The sequence below is a fragment of the Setaria viridis genome, chromosome 2, assembly GCF_005286985.2.
Source record: "Setaria viridis chromosome 2, Setaria_viridis_v4.0, whole genome shotgun sequence".
Lineage (NCBI taxonomy): Eukaryota > Viridiplantae > Streptophyta > Magnoliopsida > Poales > Poaceae > Setaria > Setaria viridis.
The window spans coordinates 979995-987826 of NC_048264.2; the positions used below are offsets into that span (position 1 = coordinate 979995).

At 43.7% G+C, this 7832-nt stretch overlaps 1 pseudogene; it reads left to right on the forward strand.

Annotated features, from left to right (window-relative positions):
- The first annotated feature begins 2163 nt into the window (after nt 1-2163).
- LOC117842616 (uncharacterized) lies at nt 2164-5953 on the forward strand (annotated as a pseudogene).
- The last annotated feature ends 1879 nt before the right edge of the window (nt 5954-7832 follow it).

Here is a 7832-nt window from a genome sequence, read left to right on the forward strand (position 1 = left end):
TCGCTTTCTTCTCTGAAATCCAATTTCCACTTAGCCATATACCGAGCACCATTATCAAAGATAATACTGTTGCGATGACACCAAATGCACTAGCTAGCAACGATGATAATCTCACTGAAAACTGTTCTCCAAAAATTAAGTCGAGCCTGAATGATCGTATCTAAATTAAAGGGGCCAGTGAAAGATTCCACACAATTCCCAAAACAACCCAGTACATTTGACTGAAACAACATTCAAAGAATAAGTGCATCAGATTTTCTTCACAACCTGTTGAACATAGAACACATGTGTAATCATTGAGATGCATGTTCTAATATCTTCTGAGGAGGTTTCTTGTATTCACGCGATCTCTTAGCAAGAGCCAAAAGCAAAACTATTTGGGGGCTGTTTAGATACCAGGTGCTAAACTTTAGCATCGAATGTTTGGAAGCTAATTAGGAAGATTAAACATGAGCTAATTATAAAACTAATTGTAGAACCCTGTGCTAATTCGCGAGACGAATCTATTAAGCCTAATTAATCCATCATTAGCAAATGGTTACTGTAGCACCACATTGTCAAATCATGGACTAATTAGGCTTAATAGATTTGTTTCGCGAATTAGACTCTATTTGTGCAATTAGTTTTGTAATTAGCCTATGTTTAATACTCTTAATTAGCATCCAAACATCCGATGTGACAGGTGCTAAATTTTAGTGGGGTGTATCCAAACACCCCCTTGTTAGTCTGTACTTTTAGTTCCCATTAGTTTTAATAGTAATAAAGTACTTCACTAGTCACATAACTCGCAAAAAGTACAATGAAGTCCCTAAACTTTGCTACAGTATGACACCAATCATGGGGTTATGGAATTGTGGTGCTCTGCTTCAGCCTCCAGTGTAGAGGAAGGGAACTGCTGGCTTGCCTATTAGTTTCATAGAGAAAGAACGATGAGAGAGAAGAGGTAGTTTTGCGTGCTTCGATGTGGCATTAAAGGCGCTGGAGGTGAGTAGGTAGAGCGACGATGGTTGAAGCTTGCAGGAAATGGTAGAGTCGGGCTGGTGGTCGCCACAAAGGTGCTTGCCCTTTGTCGTTGCAAGCATGTGCATAGGACAAGCGCCTCTTCCTTGCTCCGCTACCCATCTTGGAGAGGTAGTGGTCAAGCTCGACGGGTACCTCAGCAGTGTTGACAGCGAATCATGGGGTTATGGAATTGTGGTGCTCTGCTTCAGCCTCCAGTGTAGAGGAAGGGAGCTGCTGGCTTGCCTATTAGTTTCATAGAGAAAGAATGATGAGAGAGAAGAGGTAGTTTTGCGTGCTTCGATGTGGCATTAAAGGCGCTGGAGGTGAGTAGGTAGAGCGACGATGGTTGAAGCTTGTAGGAAATGGTAGAGTCGGGCTGGTGGTCGCCACAAAGGTGCTTGCCCTTTGTCGTTGCAAGCATGTGCATAGGACAAGCGCCTCTTCCTTGCTCCGCTACCCATCTTGGAGAGGTAGTGGTCAAGCTCGACGGGTACCTCAGTAGTGTTGACAGCAGAGGCTGCAGCTAGAGGCAAGCTGGTGACCGGCTGTGTAGGAGCTCGCCTCCCAACTAGTAACTGGTTGTCACAGCCACAAATGGCACCGAGACTTGGAACTGGACGCTTGCATGGTGACCGAATATGAGAGCAACCCATACGGCATTGGTAACATGCCAAGCATGAGATGGGCCGGAGGAGGAGGGGATGAAAGGGAGGGGAGGATAGAGCGGGTGAGAGAGAGGATATATGGGCCCAATACGTGGTCCCCACATGTCAGGTCCTTGTTATAGCATAGTATAAATAGGATGCCATGCAGGTAGTTTAACTTATGTTAGATGATTTGTGACTCATATGGTACAATTAGCAATTTTTTGGGGGGATCTTATTGATCATTTTGCTAGTTCGGGACTGGGATGACATAACATTACAATTTTGAGGATAGATAGTATGTTTTACTCTTTTAATAAGTTATATTTCTTTGGTGAAGATATGATATACAATACATATTTACTAATAAGTAAACCAGGTATCCTCACAGTTTATACACATGTAAACTTACAATTTAAATTTTATTACAAAATGAAGAAATTATTAGTTGACATTTTAATGGAGTATGGTTAACTTATCATTTCAGACTTCGGGAGATCATATGGAGCGGTACACTATGCACGACCTGATGAATGATCTGGCAACATTAAGCATGGGTGATGAGTTAATTGTTTCTAATGTTGCATCGAAGAATCATAAAGCAGATAGCCAAAAATATTGTCGCTATGCATCAGTTACCAAATATGACCACGCAACAAGGTTATCCAATGTTTTACCCTCAAAGGTAAGGGCACTTCATTTCTCAGATAACGGCAAGCTGGATCTCTCTTGTGGGGCATTTTCGTTTGCAAAGTGGTTGGGTATTTTGGATTTTAGTGGATGCTCTGGTACACTGTTGCCAGCCTCTATTGGGCAACTGAAGCAGTTGAAGTACCTTACTGCTCCACAAATGCAAAATGAAGTTCTCCCAGAGTTTATGACCGAGCTATCAAAACTGCAGTACCTGAACCTGAATGGATCTTCTCACATTTCCGCACTACCAGAATCAATGGGCAAGCTTTTGTGTCTGAAATATCTGGGTTTGTCAGGTTGTTCTGGCATATCAAAACTACCAGGATCATTTGGTGACTTAAAATGTATGATGCATCTTGACATGGCAGGTTGTTCCGGGATAAGAGAACTGCCAGCCTCACTTGGCAATCTCACAAATTTACAGCATCTTGACATGTCAGGTTGTTCTTGGATAAGAGAACTGCCAGACTCACTTGACAATCTCACAAATTTATAGCATCTTGAGTTATCTAAATGGTCCAATGTCAAAGCGATACCTGAATCTTCGTGTGGCCTTTAAAACCTGCTTACCTAAAGAAAATGGAGGATTAGGCGTACTAAACCTACACAAATTCGCTAGAGCTTTGAGGCTACGCTGGATATGGCACGAATGGGAATCCCCGCAGAAAACATGGATTGGAACGGAGATACCATGCGATGAATCCGATCAACGATTATTCGCGGCTTGCACAACGATCTCAGTGGGTAATGGACGCAAAACGAGCTTCTGGCATTCCGCCTGGGGACAAGGAACTAGACCAAAGGACATTGCGCCAAACCTATATATGCTATCCAGGGGAAAGCATAAAAAACTAGCAGAAGCTTTATACAACAATAGTTGGGTGATGGACATAAACCTCCATGAAGGACTGACAATACAACACCTCCAAGAATTTGTAACACTATGGCGTCTAGCAGCTCTAATGAGGCCACAAATGCAAACGCAACAGGAAGACACAATTCAATGGAAATTCACATCTAACGGAAAATACTCAGCGGCATCGGCATACAAAGCGCAGTTCCTGGGATCTACTTCTGCGCCACACTACAAAACAATATGGCACTGCTGGGCGCCACCAAAATGCAAGTTCTTCGCATGGCTCATTCTCCAAAACCGTGTATGGACGGCTGATCGACTTGCGCGACGAGGATGGCCTCACTCCCCTATATGCCCCTTATGCCGTATACAACAAGAAACAACGCATCATCTAGTGGCCCAATGTAGATACACCAAACGAATATGGAGCCTCGTGGCCATCTGGACATCTCAACCAAGCATACAACCCTCGGAATGGCCCCCAACCGAAACCGCTCTACAATGGTGGATGAATATGACTACAAGGACCGAAGCGCCTAGAAAGGGCACATGGTCTATGACGCTGCTGCTAATATGGGAGATCTGGAAGGAGCGAAATAGGCGAATCTTCAACCATCAAGAGATGGCAACAACCTCTCTGCTCGCCAAAGTCAAGGAGGAAGCAGGCACATGGATCTTAGCAGGGGCAAAAGCTTTAGCGACATTTCTATCTAGAGAGTAATCATGTAAACATATCACAATATGAAACACTATTGTAAAAACCTACTCTATCAACGAAAAAAAAAAGAATCTTCGTGTGGCCTCATGCATCTCCAGTATTTGAACTTATCATCTTGTCATTGTATCACACGGCTACCAGAAGCTATAGGCAGTCTGGTCAATCTACAGTATTTAAACATGTCATGGTGTGGTGTCACGAAAGTTCCAAAGTCATTCAAGAGGCTCTGCAATTTATTGCATCTAGATTTGAGTCACTGCTATATTGAGAAAGGCTTAGGGGCAGCTCTGCATGGTCTCACCGCATTACAATATCTGGATATGTCAAACCTGATGTACCCTTACGCATCTGAAGTATCTGAGGAGGAAAAAAGAAGAATGGCTGTAACTATGAGAAGCTTCACCAATCTTAAGGTTTTGAAATTGGGCTGGTTCCGTCATGATCTTAATTTGGGTAGCTGTAACAATCTTAATTTCATCGGTATCCTTACCAATCTGGAGCATCTGGACCTATCGCCGAATAATTTTGAGTATCTACCAAAAAGTATTGGTAATCTCAAAAGGCTGCATACACTGAATCTCAAGGATTGCTGGAAGCTCTGAGTCCCTCCCAGAGAGTATAGGTTGTGCAACTGGGCTCAAGTCTGTACTGCTGGACGGGTGCCCAAATGAATTGATGGATCAGGCCACTTCCCTATTGCACTATTCACTAACATTACCACTCTTTAAGGTTCGTGGTGATGACGTCAGTGCTCATAGCAATCTGCATGTGCTCGAGGGTGAAAATATCGTCGATGAGTTACATATAGTTTCTCTTGAAAACGTACGACTTCTGGAGGAAGCACGGAGACTTAACCTGTTGACCAAACAGAATCTTTTGAACTTGAAACTGGTTTGGACTTGGAAATCCAATGCTGACTGACATCTGGAAGATGAGGATTTGTTGGGACAACTAGTGCCACCAATGAGCCTGAAGGTCTTGAGTCTAGAAGGTTATAGCAGTCCGAGCTTTCTTGGCTGGCTCATGGCCATTTCTCGTCATCTCCCTAATCTTACATCTATTGAATTGAAGTATCTGGGTACATGTAGCAACCTACCACCACTTGGACAGTTGCCGTACCTACAGAGCCTGCATCTATGTGGTATAGACAAGGTTTCAAATATTGACGGGGGTATCTGCGGTGGAAAAGGAGCATTCCCCGATTGGCAAAGTTCACATTGTTTTCTATGGATGGTTTGGAGGAGTGGAATACCACATGCCCTTGTGAAGATGGTGTGGAGGACTTCATGTTCCCTATGCTAGATGTACTCAAGGTATCTTATTGTCCAAAGTTGAGGTTGAAATCATGCCCATCCAAATGTCGTGAGTTCATAATATCAAAAAGGGACCAAGTTATATCTTCATTGGAGGAGCTACAAACCAGCAGCCATCGCTGCAACTCTACTCCAACCACCACCAGCCTGGCTATCAGCACGACAAGCCAGCACCAAAGTTCCGGGCTGTTTCACCACTTCCCTGCCCTCCAGGAGTTGGAATTCTCCTTTTGTCGAAACCTGAAGAGTTTGCCGGAGGGCATACAGCAACTCTCCTCCCTTCAGTTGCTCGAGTTGAGTTTTTGTGACAGCATATCAGCACTGCCGGAATGGCTGAGCGACATCTCCTCTCTTAAAAAGCTCGTCATCAAGTTCTGTACGGGCATCAAGTCTTTGCCTGCACGTATACAGCTGCTCAACAACCTCACGCACTTAGTTATTGTTGGGAACTGGGAACTGCAGCAGTGGTGCGAGTCAGAAGAGAACAAGGCCAAGCTCGCACAGATTTACATAGTAAGTTGAGGACCACCGCATTTGTTTATCTAAATCCGGCATTCAAGTTTTCTAAAAGAACTTATGTTCTTCCTGTTTGTGATTTCCAATGTATAAGCTAGAGCTAATCAGTCGCACTTTTTCAACTTTGCAGATGTATCGTCACTGCGCCCCACCTTCCATTCTGAAGCACTGCCATTCTGAGGAAGGGAAAAGAAATTCGGGCAGCCAATGAGCTGTAGACGGATCAAGCTACGCCCTTGTACAAGCCATCTGTCCTTCTGTCCATTAGCTATTTGCAGCATAGTTTATACAAACGTTTCTTTGAAACATTCAAATACAGATACAGCATGGTATTGCTTTTGAGTGCCGCTGTCATGTCGCTTTCTGAAAAAAATTGGCAGGGAAGGATGCTCGCCTGCAGAGCTGTCCCTCCTGGTTATCCTTATTTGGGTTGATATTTACGCACTTATGTGTATGTACAATTGTCAGCAACAGTAGTTTTAGCATACTTGCCTTCACTCCTGAAATTTCGTGTGACCACGACTGTGAGATGTTTCTAGGCAACAAGCTCAAATCACGTTGAATAAAAGGATCATCATACTGCTAGATACATGGGCTAGATACATGGGCTTGGCCCATATATATATATATATATATATATATATATATATATATATATATATATATATATATATATAATTCTAAATAAATCTCAAAGACCCAATAGCGTAAAAGGGGTACACCATCTATTAGTCCCATATTGCTAATAGACGAGGATGTTGGGGGTTTTCCTCCCTATAAATACGGACCACCCTTCTTGGTAAAAATGCACCATAGACTACTTACGGGAAGGCCCCTAGGTTAGGGTATCCTAAGGTGGTCCATACGAGTTAGGTTATACCTCTTCTTACTGTTGCTCCACCACCGTAGTGAACTTCATCCCGAGCGCCGGCGTACACCGGTGAATAGGAGAGCAGGTCTCCTGAACCTTTCGCTCTTGTAATCCTGCATCGGGAGAGGTCGAATAAAATTTTTGGGAAGCACTCCACGCGATTGCTCCAGGTCTTCATCACGCCTCGTCTTCCATCCAAGCCTGGCGTTGCGACACGCCATCACTGTTAGATGGCCGCTTTTTAAATTCGTGGACCGATGGAACTTTGAAAAAAAAATTACGGACCTCACTGTTAGATTTACTCAAGAAAAAAAAACAGAGCAGACAGATGCTCCTACACAAAATCATTTCAGGTATCATACACGATAGATCCTAAAAACATTTAGGTGGCACACATACATGCATGCATGCATGCATGCATGTATGTTTGTATGTATGTATGTATGTACACACACAGAACTTTGTCAGTGACTTCTTCTGAGTTCTGACTCTGTACAACAGAGCTCTGTTCAATTATTCACATTCGGCCAAAAGCTTTTCTCTTATGTTGAGCTTCGCCCATCTCTTCTTTTCTTTTCTGTACTAGCTTTGTATGTTGGCAAAACAACTCTCTCCTTGAATGCTGAACACACCAAATAAAACACAAGTTGACAAGACCAAATACAAAATCTTATTCCCTCTCCGGCCCGTACACAGTGCTCTTGGACTTGAAGCTGGCTGCCCCTCACTACAACTATTGGCAAAATCACAGCTCCTCCCTGGCGAAATCATCTAGTGCCACTGACCTCCACTCGTGTTGGCCATGGCAATGTCTATGTTCGAAACCTCTGTGGTACCAGTTCTCAGAGGCTTTCTATGTTCCTTATCCACTGTGAAGATCAATATACCTTAATCGGCGTCCCATACTCCCATGTCCATTCTGAAACACTGCTGCCCAAATGTCAATATATCAGGTATCTATAATGGTTCTGGGGTATGGAGATGAACTGGGGCAACCGATAAGCTGCAGACAGATCAACCTACGCTCCTGTCCATGCCAACTACCATATTCCTGTTCCCAGCGTAGTTTCATGTATTGCTTTTGAGTGCCACTGCCATGATGCTTTCTGCAGAATTGGCAGGGAAGGATGCTATTTGAGCTTCTGTAATTGCTCCACCTGATAAGAGGAACCGTGGAAGATTAACTTGGTTGACAGCAAAACAGGGGCACAGCCGGCTG